Source organism: Carica papaya, chromosome 8 (assembly GCF_054855325.1).
Source record: "Carica papaya isolate Zhongbai chromosome 8, ASM5485532v1, whole genome shotgun sequence".
Lineage (NCBI taxonomy): Eukaryota > Viridiplantae > Streptophyta > Magnoliopsida > Brassicales > Caricaceae > Carica > Carica papaya.
The window spans coordinates 19,511,896-19,531,274 of record NC_142316.1 but is presented as its reverse complement, the minus strand read 5'-3'; the positions used below and the strand labels follow the sequence as shown (position 1 = coordinate 19,531,274).

General features: G+C 46.6%; 9 non-coding genes and 28 pseudogenes across 9 annotated transcripts; 8 read left to right on the top strand and 29 right to left on the bottom strand.

Moving 5' to 3' along the window:
* Window positions 1-482: 482 nt before the first annotated feature.
* On the bottom strand, window positions 483-601 carry LOC148249610 (5S ribosomal RNA; annotated as a pseudogene).
* Window positions 602-1,163: 562 nt separating this feature from the next.
* On the bottom strand, window positions 1,164-1,282 carry LOC148249609 (5S ribosomal RNA). The gene has a single exon (XR_015814972.1). It is a non-coding gene; the product is annotated as a 5S ribosomal RNA (ribosomal RNA).
* A 532-nt stretch (window positions 1,283-1,814) lies between these two features.
* On the bottom strand, window positions 1,815-1,933 carry LOC148249608 (5S ribosomal RNA; annotated as a pseudogene).
* Window positions 1,934-2,140: 207 nt separating this feature from the next.
* On the bottom strand, window positions 2,141-2,259 carry LOC148249607 (5S ribosomal RNA; annotated as a pseudogene).
* Window positions 2,260-2,463: 204 nt separating this feature from the next.
* LOC148249606 (5S ribosomal RNA) lies at window positions 2,464-2,581 on the bottom strand (annotated as a pseudogene).
* Window positions 2,582-3,139: 558 nt separating this feature from the next.
* On the bottom strand, window positions 3,140-3,258 carry LOC148249605 (5S ribosomal RNA; annotated as a pseudogene).
* Window positions 3,259-3,463: 205 nt separating this feature from the next.
* LOC148249604 (5S ribosomal RNA) lies at window positions 3,464-3,582 on the bottom strand. The gene has a single exon (XR_015815282.1). It is a non-coding gene; the product is annotated as a 5S ribosomal RNA (ribosomal RNA).
* Window positions 3,583-4,144: 562 nt separating this feature from the next.
* Window positions 4,145-4,263, bottom strand: LOC148249603 (5S ribosomal RNA; annotated as a pseudogene).
* A 205-nt stretch (window positions 4,264-4,468) lies between these two features.
* Window positions 4,469-4,587, bottom strand: LOC148249602 (5S ribosomal RNA). Its single transcript, XR_015814596.1, has one exon. It is a non-coding gene; the product is annotated as a 5S ribosomal RNA (ribosomal RNA).
* A 562-nt stretch (window positions 4,588-5,149) lies between these two features.
* Window positions 5,150-5,268, bottom strand: LOC148249601 (5S ribosomal RNA; annotated as a pseudogene).
* Window positions 5,269-5,477: 209 nt separating this feature from the next.
* LOC148249600 (5S ribosomal RNA) lies at window positions 5,478-5,596 on the bottom strand (annotated as a pseudogene).
* A 204-nt stretch (window positions 5,597-5,800) lies between these two features.
* On the bottom strand, window positions 5,801-5,919 carry LOC148249599 (5S ribosomal RNA). The gene has a single exon (XR_015814921.1). It is a non-coding gene; the product is annotated as a 5S ribosomal RNA (ribosomal RNA).
* Window positions 5,920-6,478: 559 nt separating this feature from the next.
* LOC148249598 (5S ribosomal RNA) lies at window positions 6,479-6,597 on the bottom strand. Its single transcript, XR_015814688.1, has one exon. It is a non-coding gene; the product is annotated as a 5S ribosomal RNA (ribosomal RNA).
* Window positions 6,598-7,157: 560 nt separating this feature from the next.
* On the bottom strand, window positions 7,158-7,276 carry LOC148249597 (5S ribosomal RNA; annotated as a pseudogene).
* A 205-nt stretch (window positions 7,277-7,481) lies between these two features.
* Window positions 7,482-7,600, bottom strand: LOC148249596 (5S ribosomal RNA; annotated as a pseudogene).
* Window positions 7,601-8,162: 562 nt separating this feature from the next.
* On the bottom strand, window positions 8,163-8,281 carry LOC148249595 (5S ribosomal RNA; annotated as a pseudogene).
* Window positions 8,282-8,840: 559 nt separating this feature from the next.
* On the bottom strand, window positions 8,841-8,959 carry LOC148249594 (5S ribosomal RNA; annotated as a pseudogene).
* A 562-nt stretch (window positions 8,960-9,521) lies between these two features.
* LOC148249593 (5S ribosomal RNA) lies at window positions 9,522-9,640 on the bottom strand. The gene has a single exon (XR_015814971.1). It is a non-coding gene; the product is annotated as a 5S ribosomal RNA (ribosomal RNA).
* Window positions 9,641-10,172: 532 nt separating this feature from the next.
* Window positions 10,173-10,291, bottom strand: LOC148249592 (5S ribosomal RNA; annotated as a pseudogene).
* A 207-nt stretch (window positions 10,292-10,498) lies between these two features.
* LOC148249591 (5S ribosomal RNA) lies at window positions 10,499-10,617 on the bottom strand (annotated as a pseudogene).
* A 203-nt stretch (window positions 10,618-10,820) lies between these two features.
* On the bottom strand, window positions 10,821-10,938 carry LOC148249590 (5S ribosomal RNA; annotated as a pseudogene).
* Window positions 10,939-11,496: 558 nt separating this feature from the next.
* On the bottom strand, window positions 11,497-11,615 carry LOC148249589 (5S ribosomal RNA; annotated as a pseudogene).
* A 205-nt stretch (window positions 11,616-11,820) lies between these two features.
* On the bottom strand, window positions 11,821-11,939 carry LOC148249588 (5S ribosomal RNA). Its single transcript, XR_015814656.1, has one exon. It is a non-coding gene; the product is annotated as a 5S ribosomal RNA (ribosomal RNA).
* Window positions 11,940-12,501: 562 nt separating this feature from the next.
* On the bottom strand, window positions 12,502-12,620 carry LOC148249587 (5S ribosomal RNA; annotated as a pseudogene).
* A 208-nt stretch (window positions 12,621-12,828) lies between these two features.
* On the bottom strand, window positions 12,829-12,947 carry LOC148249586 (5S ribosomal RNA; annotated as a pseudogene).
* Window positions 12,948-13,151: 204 nt separating this feature from the next.
* LOC148249585 (5S ribosomal RNA) lies at window positions 13,152-13,269 on the bottom strand (annotated as a pseudogene).
* A 561-nt stretch (window positions 13,270-13,830) lies between these two features.
* LOC148249584 (5S ribosomal RNA) lies at window positions 13,831-13,949 on the bottom strand. Its single transcript, XR_015814615.1, has one exon. It is a non-coding gene; the product is annotated as a 5S ribosomal RNA (ribosomal RNA).
* Window positions 13,950-14,154: 205 nt separating this feature from the next.
* LOC148249583 (5S ribosomal RNA) lies at window positions 14,155-14,273 on the bottom strand. Its single transcript, XR_015814910.1, has one exon. It is a non-coding gene; the product is annotated as a 5S ribosomal RNA (ribosomal RNA).
* A 562-nt stretch (window positions 14,274-14,835) lies between these two features.
* Window positions 14,836-14,954, bottom strand: LOC148249582 (5S ribosomal RNA; annotated as a pseudogene).
* Window positions 14,955-15,812: 858 nt separating this feature from the next.
* LOC148249581 (5S ribosomal RNA) lies at window positions 15,813-15,931 on the top strand (annotated as a pseudogene).
* A 208-nt stretch (window positions 15,932-16,139) lies between these two features.
* LOC148249580 (5S ribosomal RNA) lies at window positions 16,140-16,258 on the top strand (annotated as a pseudogene).
* Window positions 16,259-16,461: 203 nt separating this feature from the next.
* Window positions 16,462-16,580, top strand: LOC148249579 (5S ribosomal RNA; annotated as a pseudogene).
* A 209-nt stretch (window positions 16,581-16,789) lies between these two features.
* Window positions 16,790-16,908, top strand: LOC148249578 (5S ribosomal RNA; annotated as a pseudogene).
* Window positions 16,909-17,470: 562 nt separating this feature from the next.
* LOC148249577 (5S ribosomal RNA) lies at window positions 17,471-17,589 on the top strand (annotated as a pseudogene).
* Window positions 17,590-17,794: 205 nt separating this feature from the next.
* LOC148249576 (5S ribosomal RNA) lies at window positions 17,795-17,913 on the top strand (annotated as a pseudogene).
* Window positions 17,914-18,474: 561 nt separating this feature from the next.
* On the top strand, window positions 18,475-18,593 carry LOC148249575 (5S ribosomal RNA; annotated as a pseudogene).
* A 207-nt stretch (window positions 18,594-18,800) lies between these two features.
* Window positions 18,801-18,919, top strand: LOC148249574 (5S ribosomal RNA; annotated as a pseudogene).
* Window positions 18,920-19,379: the final 460 nt, after the last annotated feature.

The following is a 19,379-nucleotide window of genomic DNA, read 5'->3' as shown; positions in this document are numbered from 1 at the left end:
CACTGTACTTCTCGTTCTCGTTCTAATATCAAGTAAAATGCCACGGCGCCGTGACTCACATTTGCGAATAAACCTGAGGACCATAATTCAAGTCGCGCGTAACGTCGAAAGAATCATCTGCAAAAAAATGGGTACAACACAAGGACTTCACAAGAAAATGGGTGAAATATAAGGACTTCGCAGGAGGTAACCCATGCTAGTACTACTCTCGCCCAAGCACCCTTACCTACGGAGTTCTGATAGAATCCGTTGCATTAGGGCTGGTATGATCGCACCTGTTTCATTTCTTGCTGAAAATACATACACTCCTTCTCCTTCCCTCCCCCTCCCATCAATTGTTCCCTTGTGCGTTCACACTGCACGTCTCCTTCTTGTTCTAATATCGATTAAAATACCCCTGTTTCTTGACTCACATTTGCGTATAAACCAGCGGACCCTAGTTCCAGTCACGCGTAACGTCGAAAGACCAGTCCGAAAAAAAATTGGTGCGACACGAGGACTTCCCAAGAGTTCACCAATCCGAGTACTACTCTTGCCAAAGCACACTTAACTGCGGAGTTCTGACGGGATCCGGTGCATTAGTGCTGGTATGATCGCACCCGTTTAATTCCGCTCTGCAAATACATAAACTCCTTCTCCTTTCTTCCCCCTCCCGTCATTTGTTTCCTTGTGCGTGCGCACTGCACCTCCCGTGCTCGTTTCAATATAAAGTAAAATGCTACGGTGCCGTGAATCACATTTGCGAATAAACCTGAGGACCATAGTTCCAGTCGCGCGTATCGTCGAAAAAATCATCTACAAAAAAATGGGTGGAACACGAGGACTTCCTAAGAAAATGGGTGAAATATAAGGACTTCGCAGGAGGTCACCCATCCTAGTGCTACTCTTGCCCAAGCATCCTTAACTTGCAGAGTTCTGATAGAATCCGTTGCATTGGTGCTGGTATGATTGCTCATGTTTCATTCTGCGCTGCAAATACATACACTTTTTCTCCCTCCATCCTCCCTCCCGTCATTTGTTTCCTTGTGCGTGCACTCTGCATCTCTCCTTCTCGTTCTAATATCGATTAAAATGCCCATGCTTCTTGACTCACATTTGCGTATAAACCAGTGGACCCTAGTTCCAGTCGCGCGTAACGTCGAACGACCCGTCTGAAAAAAAAATTAGTGCGACACGAGGACTCCCCAAGAGGTCACCCATCCGAGTACTACTCTCGCCCAAGCACACTTAACTACGGAGTTCTGATGGGATCCGGTGCATTAGTGCTGGTATGATCGCACCTGTTTAATTTTGCGCTGCAAATACATAAACTCCTTCTCCTTTCTTCCCCCACCCGTTATTTGTTTCATTGTGCGTGCACACTGCACCTCTCGTTCTCATTCAAATATCAAGTAAAATGCCACGACACCGTGACTCACATTTGTGATTAAATCTGCGGACCATAATTAAAGTCGCGCATAACGTTGAACAGCACATCTGGAAAAAAGAAAATGGATGCAACACGAGAACTTCCCACTAGGTAACCCATCATTGTAATACTTTCGCCAAAGCACACTTAACTGCGGAGTTTTGATGGGATCCGGTGCATTTGTGTTGGTATGATCGCACTTGTTTAATTTCGCGCTGCAAATACATACACTCCTTCTTCCCTCCCCCCCTCCCACCATTTGTTTCCTTGTGCGTTCACACTGCACCTCTCCTTCTCGTTCTAATATCGATTAAAATGCCCCTGATTCTTGACTCACATTTGCATATAAACTAGCGGACCATAGTTCCAGTCGCTCGTAACGTCGAATGACTCATCTGAAAAAAAATTGTTGCGATACGAGGACTTCCCAAGAGGTCACCCATCCGAGTACTACTCGGACCCAAGCACACTTAACTGCGGAGTTCTAATGGGATCCGGTGCATTAGTGCTGGTATGATCGCACCTGTTTAATTTTGCGTTGCAAATACATAAACTCCTTCTCCTTTCTTCCCCTTCCCGTCATTTGTTTCCTTGTGTGTGTGCACTGCACCTCTCGTTCTCGTTCAAATATCAAGTAAAATGCCACGGCGCCGTGACTCACATTTGCGAATAAATCTGCGGACCATAATTAAAGTCGCGCGTAACGTCGAATGGCAAATCTGAAAAAAAAAATGGGTGCAACACGAGAACTTCCCAGGAGGTAACCCATCATTGTACTACTTTCGCCAAAGCACACTTAACTGCGGAGTTCTGATGGGATCCGATGCATTAGTGCAGGTGTGACCGCACCTGTTTAATTTCGTGCTGAAAATACATACACTCCTTCTTCCCTCCCCCCCTCCCATCATTTGTTTCCTTGTGCGTTCACACTGCACCTCTCCTTCTCGTTCGAATATCGATTAAAATGCCCCTGATTCTTGACTCAAATTTGCGTATAAACCAGCGGACCATAGTTCCAGTCACGCGTAACGTCGAACGACCCATCTGAAAAAAAATTATTGCGATACGAGGACTTCCCAAGAGGTCACCCATCCGAGTACTACTCTCGCCCAAACACCCTTAACTGCAGAGTTCTGATGGGATCCAGTGCATTAGTGCTGGTATGATGCCACTTGTTTAATTTTGCGCTTCAAATACATACACTCATTCTCTTTTCATCCTCCTCCCGTCATTTGTTTCCTTGTGCATGCGCACTGCACCTCCCGTACTCGTTCTAATATCAAGTAAAATGCCACGGCGCCGTGACTCACATTTGCGAATAAACCTGCATACCATAAATCAAGTCGCGCGTAACGTCGAAAGAATCATCTGCAAAAAGATGGGTGCAACACGAGGACTTCCCAAGAAGATGGGTGAAATATAAGGACTTCGCAGGAGGTCACCCATCCGAGTACTTTTCTCGCCCAAGAACCCTTAACTGCGGAGTTCTGATAGAATCTGTTGCATTAGTGCTAGTATGATCCCTCATGTTTCATTCTGCACTGCAAATACATACACTCTTTCTCATTCCATCCCCCCTCCCGTCATTTGTTTCCTTGTGCGTGCACTCTGCATCTCTATTTCTCGTTCTAATATCAAGTAATATGCCCCGGCACCGTGACTCACCTCTGCAAATGAACCAGCGGTTTATACCATTCGCGCGTAACGTCGAACAACCCATCCGAAAAAAAATAGGTACAACACGAGGGCTTCCCAAGTGGTCAACCATCCGAGTACTACTCTCGCCCAAGCAGACTTAACTGCGGAGTTTTGATGGGATCCGGGGCTTTAGTGCTGGTATGATTGCACATGTTTAATTTCGCGCTGCAAATACATACACTCCTTCTCCTTTCTTCCCCCTCCCGTCATTTGTTTCCTTGTGCGTTCACACTTCACCTCTCATTCTCGTTCTAATATCGATTAAAATGCCCCTGCTTCTTGACTCACATTTGCGTATAAACCAGCGGACCCTAGTTCCAGACGCGCGCAACGTCGAACGACCCGTCTGAAAAAAAATTGGTGCGATACGAGGACTTCCCAAGAGGTCACCCATCCGAGTACTACTCTCGCACAAGCACACTTAACTGCGGAGTTCTGATGGGATCCGGTGTATGAGTGCTGGTATGATCGCACCTGTTTAATTTCGCGCTGCAAATACATAAACTCCTTCTCCTTTTTTCCCCCTGCCGTCATTTGTTTCCTTGTGCGTGCGCACTGCACCTACCATGCTCGTTCTAATATCAAGTAAAATCCTACGGTGCCGTGACTCACATTTGCGAATAAACCTGAGGACCATAGTTCCAGTCGCGCGTATCGTCGAAAGAATCATCTGCAAAAAAATGGGTGCAACACGAGGACTTCCTAAGAAAATGGGTGAAATATAAGGACTTCGCAGGAGGTCACCCATCCTAGTGCTACTCTCGCCCAAGCACCCTTAACTTGCGGAGTTCTGATAGAATCCCTTGCATTGGTGCTGGTATGATTGCTCATGTTTCATTCTGCGCTGCAAATACATACACTTTTTCTCCCTCCATCCCCCCTCCCGTCATTTGTTTCCTTGTGCGTGCACTCTGCATCTCTCATTCTCGTTCTAATATCGATTAAAATGCCCTTGCTTCTTGATTCACATTTGCGTATAAACCAGTGGACCCAGGTTCCAGTCGCGCGTAACGTCGAACGACCCGTCTAAAAAAAAAATTAGTGCGACACGAGGACTTCCTAGGAGGTCACCCATCCGAGTACTACTCTCGCCCAAGCACACTTAACTGCGGAGTTCTGACGGGATTCAGTGCATTAGTGCTGGTATGATCGCACCTGTTTCATTTTGTGCTGAAAATACATACACGCCTTCTCCTTCCCTCCCCCTCCCATCAATTGTTTGCTTATGCATTCACACTGCACCTCTCCTTCTCGTTCTAATATCGATTAAAATGCCCTTGCTTCTTGACTCACATTTGCGTATAAACCAGCGGACCCTAGTTCCAGTCGCGTGTAACGTCGAACAACCTGTCTGAAAAAAAATTGGTGCGACACGAGGACTTCCCAGGAGATCACCCATCCGAGTACTACTCTCGCCCAAGCACACTTAACTGCGGAGTTCTGATGGGATCCGGTGCATTAATGCTGGTATGATCGCACCCGTCTAATTCCACGCTGCAAATACATAAACTCATTCTCCATTCTTCCCCCTCCCGTCATTTGTTTCCTTGTGCGTGCGCACTCCACCTCCCGTGCTCGTTCTAATATCAAATAAAATGCTACGGTACCATGACTCACATTTGCGAATAAACCTGAGGACCATAATCCAAGTCGCGCGTATCGTTGAAAGAATCATCTGCAAAAAAATGGGTGCAACACGAGGACTTCCTAAGAAAATGGGTGAAATATAAGGACTTCGCAGGAAGTCACCCATCCTAGTACTACTCTCGCCCAAGCACCTTTAACTTGCAGAGTTCTGATAGAATCCGTTGCATTGGTGCTGGTATGATTGCTCATGTTTCATTCTGCGCTGCAAATACATATACTTTTTCTCCCTCCATCCCCCCTCCCGTCATTTGTTTCCTTGTGCGTGCACTCTGCATCTCTCTTTCTCGTTCTAATATCGATTAAAATGCCCCTGCTTCTTGACTCACATTGGCGTATAAACCAGTGGACCTTTGTTCCAGTTGCGCGTAACGTCGAACGACCCGTCTGAAAAAAAAATTAGTGCGACACGAGGACTTCCCAAGAGGTAACCCATCCGAGTACTACTCTCGCCCAAGCACACTTAACTACGGAGTTCTGATGGGATCCAGTGCATTAGTGCTGGTATGATTGCACCTCTTTAATTTCGCGCTGCAAATACATAAACTCCTTCTCCTTTCTTCCCCCTCCCGTCATTTGTTTCCTTGTGCGTGCGCACTGCACCTTTCGTTCTCGCTCAAATATCAAGTAAAATGCCACGGCGCCGTGACTCACATTTGCGAATAAATCTGCGGACCATAATTAAAGTCGCGCGTAACGTCGAATGGCACATCTGAAAAAAAGAAAATGGGTGCAACACGAGAACTTCCCAGGAGGTAACCCATCATTGTACTACTTTCGCCAAAGCACACTTAACTGCGGAGTTCTGATGGGATCCGGTGCGTTTGTGCTGGTGTGACCGCACCTGTTTAATTTCGTGCTGAAAATACATACACTCCTTCTTCCCTTCCCCCCTCCCATCATTTGTTTCCTTGTGCGTTCACACTTCACCTCTTATTCTCGTTCTAATATCGATTAAAATGCCCCTGCTTCTTGACTCACATTTGCGTATAAACTAGCGGACCCTAGTTCCAGACGCGCGTAATGTCGAACGACCCGTCTGAAAAAAAATTAGTGCGACACGAAGACTTCCCAGGAGGTCACCCATCCGAGTACTAATCTCGCCCAAGCACACTTCACTGCGGAGTTCTGATGGGATCCGGTGCATTAGTGCTGGTATGATCGCACCTCTTTAATTTTGCGCTGCAAATACATAAACTCATTCCCCTTTCTTCCCCCTCCCGTCATCTGTTTCCTTGTGCGTGCGCACTTCACCTCCCGTTCTCGTTCTAATATCAAGTAAAACGCTACAGCGCCGTGACTCACATTTGCGAATAAACTTGAGGACCATAATTCAAGTCGCGCGTAACGTCGAAAGAATCATCTGCAAAAAAATGGGTGCAACACGAGGACTTCACAAGAAAATGGGTGAAATATAAGGACTTCGCAGGAGGTAACCCATGCTAGTACTACTCTCGCCCAAGCACCCTTACCTACGGAGTTCTGATAGAATCCGTTGCATTAATGCTGGTATGATCGTACCTGTTTCATTTCGTGCTGAAAATACATACACTCCTTCTCCTTCCCTCCCCCTCCCATCAATTGTTTCCTTGTGCGTTCACACTGCACCTCTCCATCTCGTTCTAATATCGATTAAAATGCCCCTGCTTCTTGATTCACATTTGCGTATAAACCAGCGGACCCTAGTTCAAGTCGCGTGTAACGTCGAACGACCCGTCTGAAAATAAATTTGTGCGACACAAGGACTTCCCAGGAGGTCACCCACCCGAGTACTACTCTCGCCCAAGCACACTTAACTGCGGAGTTCTGATGGGATCCGGTGCATTAGTGCTGGTATGATCGCACCCTTTTAATTCCGCGCTGCAAATACATAAACTCCTTCTCCTTTCTTCCCCCTCCCGTCATTTGTTTTCTTGTGCATTCGCACTGCACCTCCCGTGCTCGTTATAATATCAAGTAAAATGCCACGGCGCCGTGACTCAAATTTGTAAATAAACCTGCGGACCATAAATCAAGTCGCGCGTAACGTCGAAAGAGTCATCTGCAAAAGGATGGGTGCAACAGGAGGACCTCCCAAGAAAATGGGTGAAATATAAGGACTTCGCAGGAGGTCACCCATCCGAGTACTTTTCTCGCCCAAGCACCCTTAACTGCGGAGTTCTGATAGAATCCGTTGCATTAGTGCTGGTATGATCCCTCATGTTTCATTCTGCACTGTGAATACATACACACTTTCTCCTTCCATCCCCCCTCCCGTCATTTGTTTCCTTGTGCGTGCAATCTGCATCTCTCTTTCTCGTTCTAATATCAAGTAATATGCCCCGGCACCGTGACTCACCTTTGCAAATGAACCAGCGGATTATAATTCCATTCGCGCGTAACGTCGAAAAACCCATCCGAAAAAAAATAGGTGCAACACGAGGGCTTCCCAGGTGGTCACCCATCCGAGGACTACCCTCGCCCAAGCACACTTAACTGCGGAGTTTTGATAGGATCCGGGGCTTTAGTGCTGGTATGATCACACCTGTTTAATTTCGCGCTGCAAATAGATACACTCCTTCTCCTTTCTTCCCCCTCCCGTAATTTGTTTCCTTGTGCATTCACACTTCACCTCTCATTCTCGTTCTAATATCGATTAAAATGCCCCTGCTTCTTGACTCACATTTGCGTATAAACCAGCGGACCCTAGTTCCAGAAGTGCGTAACGTCGAACGACCCGTTTAAAAAAAAATTGGTGCGACACGAGGACTTCCTAGGAGGTCACCCATCCGAGTACTAATCTCGCCCAAGCACACTTAACTGCGGAGTTCTGATGGGATCTGGTGCATAAGAGCTGTTATGATCGCGCCTGTTTAATTTCGCGCTGCAAATACATAAACTCATTCTCCTTTCTTCCCCCTCCCTCCATTTGTTTCCTTGTGCGTGCGCACTGCACCTCCCGTGCTCGTTCTAATATAAAGTAAAATGCTACGGCGCCGTGACTCACATTTGCGAATAAACCTGAGGACCATAATACAAGTCGCTCGTAACGTCGAAAGAATCATCTGCAAAAAAATGGGTGGAACACGAGGACTTCCTAAGAAAATGCGTGAAATATAAGGACTTCGCAAGAGGTCACCCATCCTAGTGCTACTCTCGCCCAAGCACCCTTAACTTGCGGAGTTCTGATAGAATCCGTTGCATTGGTGCTGGTATGATTGCTCATGTTTCATTCTGCGCATTAAATACATACACTTTTTCTCCCTCCATCCCCCCTCCCGTCATTTGTTTCCTTGTGCGTGCACTCTGCATCTCTCCTTCTCGTTCTAATATCGATTAAAATACCCCTGCTTCTTGACTCACATTTGCGTATAAACCAGTGGACCCTAGTTTCAGTCGCGCGTAACGTCGAACGACCCGTCTGAAAAAAAAATTAGTGCGACACGAGGACTTCCCAAGAGGTCACCCATCAGAGTACTACTCTCGCCCAAGCACACTTAGCTGCGGAGTTCTGATGGGAACCGGTGCAAAAGTGCTGGTATGATCGCACCCGTTTAATTTTGCGCTATAATTACATAAACTCAATCCCCTTTCTTCCCCCTCCCGTCATTTGTTTCCTTGTGCGTGCGCACTGTACTTCTCGTTCTCGTTCTAATATCAAGTAAAATGCCACGGCGCCGTGACTCACATTTGCGAATAAACCTGAGGACCATAATTCAAGTCGCGCGTAACGTCGAAAGAATCATCTGCAAAAAAATGGGTACAACACAAGGACTTCACAAGAAAATGGGTGAAATATAAGGACTTCGCAGGAGGTAACCCATGCTAGTACTACTCTCGCCCAAGCACCCTTACCTACGGAGTTCTGATAGAATCCGTTGCATTAGGGCTGGTATGATCGCACCTGTTTCATTTCTTGCTGAAAATACATACACTCCTTCTCCTTCCCTCCCCCTCCCATCAATTGTTCCCTTGTGCGTTCACACTGCACGTCTCCTTCTTGTTCTAATATCGATTAAAATACCCCTGTTTCTTGACTCACATTTGCGTATAAACCAGCGGACCCTAGTTCCAGTCACGCGTAACGTCGAAAGACCAGTCCGAAAAAAAATTGGTGCGACACGAGGACTTCCCAAGAGTTCACCAATCCGAGTACTACTCTTGCCAAAGCACACTTAACTGCGGAGTTCTGACGGGATCCGGTGCATTAGTGCTGGTATGATCGCACCCGTTTAATTCCGCTCTGCAAATACATAAACTCCTTCTCCTTTCTTCCCCCTCCCGTCATTTGTTTCCTTGTGCGTGCGCACTGCACCTCCCGTGCTCGTTTCAATATAAAGTAAAATGCTACGGTGCCGTGAATCACATTTGCGAATAAACCTGAGGACCATAGTTCCAGTCGCGCGTATCGTCGAAAAAATCATCTACAAAAAAATGGGTGGAACACGAGGACTTCCTAAGAAAATGGGTGAAATATAAGGACTTCGCAGGAGGTCACCCATCCTAGTGCTACTCTTGCCCAAGCACCCTTAACTTGCAGAGTTCTGATAGAATCCGTTGCATTGGTGCTGGTATGATTGCTCATGTTTCATTCTGCGCTGCAAATACATACACTTTTTCTCCCTCCATCCTCCCTCCCGTCATTTGTTTCCTTGTGCGTGCACTCTGCATCTCTCCTTCTCGTTCTAATATCGATTAAAATGCCCATGCTTCTTGACTCACATTTGCGTATAAACCAGTGGACCCTAGTTCCAGTCGCGCGTAACGTCGAACGACCCGTCTGAAAAAAAAATTAGTGCGACACGAGGACTCCCCAAGAGGTCACCCATCCGAGTACTACTCTCGCCCAAGCACACTTAACTACGGAGTTCTGATGGGATCCGGTGCATTAGTGCTGGTATGATCGCACCTGTTTAATTTTGCGCTGCAAATACATAAACTCCTTCTCCTTTCTTCCCCCACCCGTTATTTGTTTCATTGTGCGTGCACACTGCACCTCTCGTTCTCATTCAAATATCAAGTAAAATGCCACGACACCGTGACTCACATTTGTGATTAAATCTGCGGACCATAATTAAAGTCGCGCATAACGTTGAACAGCACATCTGGAAAAAAGAAAATGGATGCAACACGAGAACTTCCCACTAGGTAACCCATCATTGTAATACTTTCGCCAAAGCACACTTAACTGCGGAGTTTTGATGGGATCCGGTGCATTTGTGTTGGTATGATCGCACTTGTTTAATTTCGCGCTGCAAATACATACACTCCTTCTTCCCTCCCCCCCTCCCACCATTTGTTTCCTTGTGCGTTCACACTGCACCTCTCCTTCTCGTTCTAATATCGATTAAAATGCCCCTGATTCTTGACTCACATTTGCATATAAACTAGCGGACCATAGTTCCAGTCGCTCGTAACGTCGAATGACTCATCTGAAAAAAAATTGTTGCGATACGAGGACTTCCCAAGAGGTCACCCATCCGAGTACTACTCGGACCCAAGCACACTTAACTGCGGAGTTCTAATGGGATCCGGTGCATTAGTGCTGGTATGATCGCACCTGTTTAATTTTGCGTTGCAAATACATAAACTCCTTCTCCTTTCTTCCCCTTCCCGTCATTTGTTTCCTTGTGTGTGTGCACTGCACCTCTCGTTCTCGTTCAAATATCAAGTAAAATGCCACGGCGCCGTGACTCACATTTGCGAATAAATCTGCGGACCATAATTAAAGTCGCGCGTAACGTCGAATGGCAAATCTGAAAAAAAAAATGGGTGCAACACGAGAACTTCCCAGGAGGTAACCCATCATTGTACTACTTTCGCCAAAGCACACTTAACTGCGGAGTTCTGATGGGATCCGGTGCATTAGTGCAGGTGTGACCGCACCTGTTTAATTTCGTGCTGAAAATACATACACTCCTTCTTCCCTCCCCCCTCCCATCATTTGTTTCCTTGTGCGTTCACACTGCACCTCTCCTTCTCGTTCGAATATCGATTAAAATGCCCCTGATTCTTGACTCAAATTTGCGTATAAACCAGCGGACCATAGTTCCAGTCACGCGTAACGTCGAACGACCCATCTGAAAAAAAATTATTGCGATACGAGGACTTCCCAAGAGGTCACCCATCCGAGTACTACTCTCGCCCAAACACCCTTAACTGCAGAGTTCTGATGGGATCCAGTGCATTAGTGCTGGTATGATGCCACTTGTTTAATTTTGCGCTTCAAATACATACACTCATTCTCTTTTCATCCTCCTCCCGTCATTTGTTTCCTTGTGCATGCGCACTGCACCTCCCGTACTCGTTCTAATATCAAGTAAAATGCCACGGCGCCGTGACTCACATTTGCGAATAAACCTGCATACCATAAATCAAGTCGCGCGTAACGTCGAAAGAATCATCTGCAAAAAGATGGGTGCAACACGAGGACTTCCCAAGAAGATGGGTGAAATATAAGGACTTCGCAGGAGGTCACCCATCCGAGTACTTTTCTCGCCCAAGAACCCTTAACTGCGGAGTTCTGATAGAATCTGTTGCATTAGTGCTGGTATGATCCCTCATGTTTCATTCTGCACTGCAAATACATACACTCTTTCTCATTCCATCCCCCCTCCCGTCATTTGTTTCCTTGTGCGTGCACTCTGCATCTCTATTTCTCGTTCTAATATCAAGTAATATGCCCCGGCACCGTGACTCACCTCTGCAAATGAACCAGCGGTTTATACCATTCGCGCGTAACGTCGAACAACCCATCCGAAAAAAAATAGGTACAACACGAGGGCTTCCCAAGTGGTCAACCATCCGAGTACTACTCTCGCCCAAGCAGACTTAACTGCGGAGTTTTGATGGGATCCGGGGCTTTAGTGCTGGTATGATCGCACATGTTTAATTTCGCGCTGCAAATACATACACTCCTTCTCCTTTCTTCCCCCTCCCGTCATTTGTTTCCTTGTGCGTTCACACTTCACCTCTCATTCTCGTTCTAATATCGATTAAAATGCCCCTGCTTCTTGACTCACATTTGCGTATAAACCAGCGGACCCTAGTTCCAGACGCGCGCAACGTCGAACGACCCGTCTGAAAAAAAATTGGTGCGATACGAGGACTTCCCAAGAGGTCACCCATCCGAGTACTACTCTCGCACAAGCACACTTAACTGCGGAGTTCTGATGGGATCCGGTGTATTAGTGCTGGTATGATCGCACCTGTTTAATTTCGCGCTGCAAATACATAAACTCCTTCTCCTTTTTTCCCCCTGCCGTCATTTGTTTCCTTGTGCGTGCGCACTGCACCTACCATGCTCGTTCTAATATCAAGTAAAATCCTACGGTGCCGTGACTCACATTTGCGAATAAACCTGAGGACCATAGTTCCAGTCGCGCGTATCGTCGAAAGAATCATCTGCAAAAAAATGGGTGCAACACGAGGACTTCCTAAGAAAATGGGTGAAATATAAGGACTTCGTAGGAGGTCACCCATCCTAGTGCTACTCTCGCCCAAGCACCCTTAACTTGCGGAGTTCTGATAGAATCCCTTGCATTGGTGCTGGTATGATTGCTCATGTTTCATTCTGCGCTGCAAATACATACACTTTTTCTCCCTCCATCCCCCCTCCCGTCATTTGTTTCCTTGTGCGTGCACTCTGCATCTCTCATTCTCGTTCTAATATCGATTAAAATGCCCTTGCTTCTTGATTCACATTTGCGTATAAACCAGTGGACCCAGGTTCCAGTCGCGCGTAACGTCGAACGACCCGTCTAAAAAAAAAATTAGTGCGACACGAGGACTTCCTAGGAGGTCACCCATCCGAGTACTACTCTCGCCCAAGCACACTTAACTGCGGAGTTCTGACGGGATTCAGTGCATTAGTGCTGGTATGATCGCACCTGTTTAATTTCGCGCTGCAAATACATAAACTCCTTCTCCTTTCTTCCCCCTCCCGTCATTTGTTTCCTTGTGCGTGCGCACTGAACCTCTCATTCTCGTTCAAATATCAAGAAAAAAGCCACGGCGCCGTGACTCACATTTGCGAATAAATCTGCGGACCATAATTAGAGTCGCGCGTAACGTCGAACGGCACAACTGAAAAAAAAAAATGGGTGCAACACGAGAACTTCCCAGGAGGTAACCCATCATTGTACTACTTTCGCCAAAGCACAATTAACTGCGGAGTTCTGATGGGATCCGGTGCATTTGTGCTGGTGTGACCGCACCTGTTTAATTTCGTGCTGAAAATACATACACTCCTTCTTCCCTCCCGCCCTCCCATCATTTGTTTCCTTTTGCGTTCACATTGCACCTCTCCTTCTCGTTCTAATATCGATTAAAATGCCCCTGATTCTTGACTCACATTTGCGTATAAACCAACGGACCATAGTTCCAAACGCGCGTAATGTCGAACCACCTATCTGAAAAAAAATTGTTGCGATACGAGGACTTCTCAAGAGGTCACCCATCCAAGTACTACTCTCGCCCAAGCACACTTAACTGCAGAGTTCTGATGGGATCCAGTGCATTAGTGCTGGTATGATGCCACTTGTTTAATTTTGCGCTTCAAATACATACACTCCTAATCTTTTCTTCCTCCTCCCGTCATTTGTTTCCTTGTGCGTGCGCACTGCACCTCCCGTACTCGTTCTAATATCAAGTAAAATGTCACGGCGCTGTGACTCACATTTGCGAATAACCCTACGGACCATAAATCAAGTCGCGCGTAACGTCGAAAGAATCATCTGCAGAAAGATGGGTGCAACACGAGGACCTCCCAAGAAGATGGGTGAAATATAAGGACTTCGCAGGAGGTCACGCATTCGAGTACTTTTCTCGCCCAAACACCCTTAACTGCGGAGTTCTGATAGAATCCGTTGCATTAGTGCTGGTATGATCCCTCATGTTTCATTCTGCACTACAGATACATACACTCTTTCTCCTTCCATCCCCCCTCCCATCATTTGTTTCCTTGTGCGTGCACTCTGCATCTCTATTTCTCGTTCTAATATCAAGTAATATGTCTCGGCACCGTGACTCACCTTTGCAAATGAACCTGCGGTTTATAATTCCATTCGCGCGTAACGTCGAACAACCCATCCGAAAAAAAATAGGTGCAACACGAGGGCTTCCCAAGTGGTCACCCATCCGAGTACTACTCTCGCCCAAGCACACTTAACTGCGGAGTTCTGATGGGATCCGGAGCTTTAGTGCTGGTATGATCGCACCTGTTTAATTTCGCGCTGCAAATACATACACTCCTTCTCCTTTCTTCCCCCTCCCGTCATTTGTTTCTTTGTGCGTTCACACTTCACTTCTCATTCTCGTTCTAATATCGATTAAAATGCCCCTGCTTCTTGACTCACATTTGCGTATAAACCAGCGGACCCTAGTTCCAGACGCGCGTAACGTCGAACGACCCGTCTGAAAAAAAATTGGTGCGACACGAGGACTTCCCAGGAGGTCACCCATCCGAGTACTAATCTCGCCCAAGCACACTTCACTGCGGAGTTCTGATGGGATCCGGTGCATTAGTGCTGGTATGATCGCAACTGTTTAATTTTGCGCTACAAATACATAAACTCATTCCCCTTTCTTCCCCCTCCCGTCATTTGTTTTTTTGTGCGTGCGCACTGCACCTCTCGTTCTCGTTCAAATATCAAGTAAAATGCCACGGCGCCGTGACTCCCATTTGCGAATAAATCTGCGGACCATAATTAAAGTCGCGCGTAACGTCGAACGGCACATCTGAAAAAAAAAAATGGGTGCAACACGAGGACTTCGCAAGAAAATTGGTGAAATATAAGGACTTCGCAGGAGGTAACCCATGCTAGTACTACTCTCGTCCAAGCACCCTTACCTACGGAGTTCTGATAGAATCCGTTGCATTAGTGCTGGTATGATCGCACCTGTTTCATTTCGTGCTGAAAATACATACACTCCTTCTCCTTCCCTCCCCCTCCCATCAATTGTTTCCTTGTGCGTTCACACTGCACCTCTCCTTCTCGTTCTAATATCGATTAAAATGCCTATGCTTCTTGATTCACATTTGCGTATAAACCAGCGGACCCTAATTCAAGTCGCCCGTAACGTCGAACGACTCGTTTGAAAATAAATTTGTGCGACACAAAGACTTCCCAGGAGGTCACCCACCCGAGTACTACTCTCGCCCAAGCACAGTTAACTGCGGAGTTCTGATGGGATCCGGTGCATTAGTGCTGGTATGATCGCACCCTTTTAATTCCGCGCTGCAAATACATATACTCCTTCTCCTTTCTTCCCCCTCCCGTAATTTGTTTCCTTGTGCGTTCACACTTCACCTCTCATTCTCGTTCTAATATCGATTAAAATGCCCCTGCTTCTTGACTCACATTTGCGTATAAACCAGCGGACCCTAGTTCCAGACGCGCGTAACGTCGAACGACCCGTCTGAAAAAAAATTGGTGCGACACGAGGATTTCACAAGAAAATGGGTGAAATATAAGGACTTCGCAGGAGATAACCCATGCTAGTACTACTCTCGCCCAAGCACCCTTACCTACGGAGTTCTGATAGAATCCGTTGCATTAGTGCTGGTATGATTGCACCTGTTTCATTTCGTGCTGATTTATGGTCCGCAGGTTTATTCGCAAATGTGAGTCACGGCGCCGTGGAATTTTACTTGATATTAGAACGAGTACAGGAGGTGCAGTGCGCACGCACAACGAAACAAATGACGGGATGAGGAAGAAAAGAGAAGGAGTGTATGTATTTGAAGCGCAAAATTAAACAAGTGGCATCATACCAGCACTAATGCACTGGATCCCATCAGAAATCTGCAGTTAACTGTGCTTGGTCGAGAGTAGTACTCGGATGGGTGACCTCTTTGGAAGTCCTCGTATCGCAACAATTTTTGTTCAGATGGGTCGTTCGACGTTACGCGCGACTGGAACTATGGTCCGCTGGTTTATACGCAAATGTGAGTCAAGAATAAGGGGCATTTTAATCGATATTAGAACGAGAAGGAGAGTTGCAGTGTGAACGCACAAGGAAACAAATGATGGGTGGGAGGGAGGGAAGAAGGAGTGTATGTATTTTCAGCACGAAATTAAACAGGTGCGGTCACACCAGCACAAATGCACCGGATCCCATCAGAACTCCGCAGTTAAGTGTGCTTTGGCGAAAGTAGTACAATGATGGGTTACCTCATGGGAAGTTCTCGTGTTGCAGCCATTTTTTTTTTTCATATGATTCTTTCGACGTTACGCGCGACTTGATTTATGGTCCGCAGGTTTATTCGCAAATGTGAGTCACGGCGCCGTGGCATTTTACTTGATATTAGAACGAGTACAGGAGGTGCAGTGCGCACGCACAAGGAAACAAATGACGGGATGAGGAAGAAAAGAGAAAGAGTGTATGTATTTGAAGCAAAAAATTAAACAAGTGGCATCATACCAGCACTAATGCACTGGATCCCATCATAACTCTGCAGTTAAGTGTGCTTGGGCGAGAGTAGTACTCGGATGGGTGATCTCTTGGGAAGTCCTCGTATCCCAACAATTTTTTTTCAGATGGGTTGTTCGACGTTACGCGCGACTGGAACTATGGTCCGCTGGTTTATACGCAAATGTGAGTCAAGAATCAGGGGCATTTTAATCGATATTAGAACGAGAAGGAGAGGTGCAGTGTGAACCCACAAGGAAACAAATGATGGGAGGGGGGAGGGAAGAAGGAGTGTATGTATTTTCAGCACGAAATTACACATGTGCGGTCACACCAGCACAAATGCACCGGATCCCATCAGAACTCCGCAGTTATGTGTGCTTTGGGGAAAGTAGTACAATGATGGGTTACCTCCTGGGAAGTTCTCGTGTTGCTCCCATTTTCTTTTTTTCAGATGTGTCGTTCGACGTTACGCGTGACTTTAATTATGGTTCGCAGATTTATTCGCAAATGTGAGTCACGGCACCGTGGCATTTTACTTGATATTTGAACGAGAAAGAGAGGTACAGTGCGCACGCACAAGGAAACAAATGACGGGTGGGGGAAGAAAGGGGAAGGAATTTATGTATTTGCAGCGCAAAATTAAATAGGTGTGATCATACCAGCACTAATGCATCGGATCACATCAGAACTCCGCAGTTAAGTGTGCTTGGGCGAGAGTAGTACTCGGATGGGTGACCTCCTGGGAAGTCGTTGTGTCGCACTAATTTTTTTTTTAGACGGGTCGTTCGACGTTACGCGCGACTGGAACTAGGGTCCACTGGTTTATACGCAAATGTGAGTCAAGAAGCAGGGGCATTTTAATCGTTATTAGAACGAGAAGGAGAGATGCAGAGTGCACGCAGAAGGAAACAAATGACGGGAGGGGGGATGGAGGGAGAAAATGTGTATGTATTTGCAGCGCAGAATGAAACATGAGCAATCATACCAGCACCAATGCAACGGATTCTATCAGAACTCCACAAGTTAAGGGTGCTTGGGCAAGAGTAGCACTAGGATGGGTGACCTCATGCGAAGTCCTTATATTTCACCCATTTTCTCAGGAAGTCGTCGTGTTGCACCCATTTTTTTGCAGATAATTCTTTCGACGATACGCGCGACTTGAATTATGGTCCTCAAGTTTATTTGCAAATGTGAGTCACGGCACCGTAGCATTTTACTTGATATTAGAACGAGCACGGGAGGTGCAGTGCGCACGCACAAGGAAACAAATGACGGGAGGGGGAAGAGAGGAGAAGGAGTTTATGTATTTGCAGCGTGGAATTAAAGGGGTGCGATCATACCAGCACTAATGCACCGGATCCCATCAGAACTCCGCAATTAAGTGTGCTTGGACGAGAGTAGTACTCGGATGGGTGACTTCCTGGAAAGTCCTTGTGTCGCACCAATTTTTTTTCAAACGGGTCGTTCGACGTTACGCACGACTGGAACTGGGGTCCGCTGGTTTATACGCAATTGTGAGTCAAGAAGCAGGGGCATTTTAATCGATATTAGAACGAGAAGGAGAGGTACAGTGTGAACGCACAAGGAAACAATTGAGGGGAGGGGGAGGGAAGGAGAAGGAGTGTATGTATTTTCAGCACGAAATGAAACAGGTGCGATCATACCAGCACTAATGCATCGGATCCCATCAGAACTCCGCAGTTTAGTGTGCTTAGGCGAGCGTAGTACTCGGATGGGTGACCTCCTGGGAAGTCCTCATGTCGCACTAATTTTTTTTTTAAACGGGTCCTTCGACGTTACGCGCGACTGGAACGAGGGTCCACTGGTTTATACGCAAATGTGAGTCAAGAATCAGGGGCATTTTAATTGATATTGGAACGAGAAAAAGAGATGCAGAGTGCACGCACAAGGAAATAAATGACGGGAGGGGGGATGGGAGGGGAAAGAGTGTATGTATTTGCAATGTAGAATGAAACATGAGGGATCATACCAGCACTAATGCAACGGATTCTATCAGAACTTCGTAGTTAAGGGTGCTTAGGCGAGAAAAGTACTCGGTTGGGTGACCTCCTGCGAAGTCCTTATATTTCACCCATTTTCTTGGGAGGTCCTCGTGTTGCACCAATCTTTTTGCAGATGATTCTTTCGACGTTACGCGCGACTTGATTTATGGTCCGCAGGTTTATTCGCAAATGTTAGTCACGGCACCGTAGCATTTTACTTGATATTAGAACGAGCACGGAAGGTGCAGTGCGCACGCACAAGGAAACAAATGACGGGAGGGGGAAGAAAGGAGAAGGAGTTTATGTATTTGCAGCGCGGAATTAAACGGGTGCGATCATACCAGCACAAATGCACCAGATCCCATCAGAACTCCGCAGTTAAGTGTGCTTTGGCGAAAGTAGTACAATGATGGGTTACCTCCTGGGAAGTTCTCGTGTTACACCCATTTTTTTTTTCAGATGTGCCGTTCGACATTACGCGCGACTTTAATTATGGTCCGCAGCTTTATTCGCAAATGTGAGTCACGGCGCCGTGGCATTATACTTGATATTTGAACAAGAACGAGAGGTGCAGTGCGCACGCACAAGGAAACAAATGACGGGAGGGGGAAGAAATGAGAAGGAGTTTTTGTATTTGCAGCGCGAAATTAAACAGTTGCGATCATACCAGCACTAATGCACCGGATCCCATCAGAACTCCGCAGTTAAGTGTGCTTAGGCGAGAGTAGTACTCGGATAGGTGACCTCCGGGGAAGTCCTCTTGTTGCACTAATTTTTTTTTTCAGACGGGTCGTTCGACGTTACGCGCGACTGGAACTAAGGTCCACTGGTTTATACGCAAATGTGAGTCAAGAAGCAGGGGCATTTTAATCAATATTAGAACGAGAATAAGAGATGCAGAGTGCACGCGCAAGGAAACAAATGACGGGAGGGGGGATGGAGGGAGAAAAAGTGTATGTATTTGCAGCGCAGAATGAAACATGAGCAATCATACCAGCACCAATGCAACGGATTCTATCAGAACTCCGCAAGTTAAGGGTGCTTGGGCGAGAGTAGCACTAGGATGGGTGACCTCCTAAGAAGTCCTTATATTTCACCCATTTTCTTAGGAAGTCCTCGTGTTGCACCCATTTTTTTGCAGATGATTCTTTTGACGATACGCGCGACTTGAATTATGGTCCTCAGGTTTATTCGCAAATGTGAGTCACGGCACCATAGCAATTTACTTGATA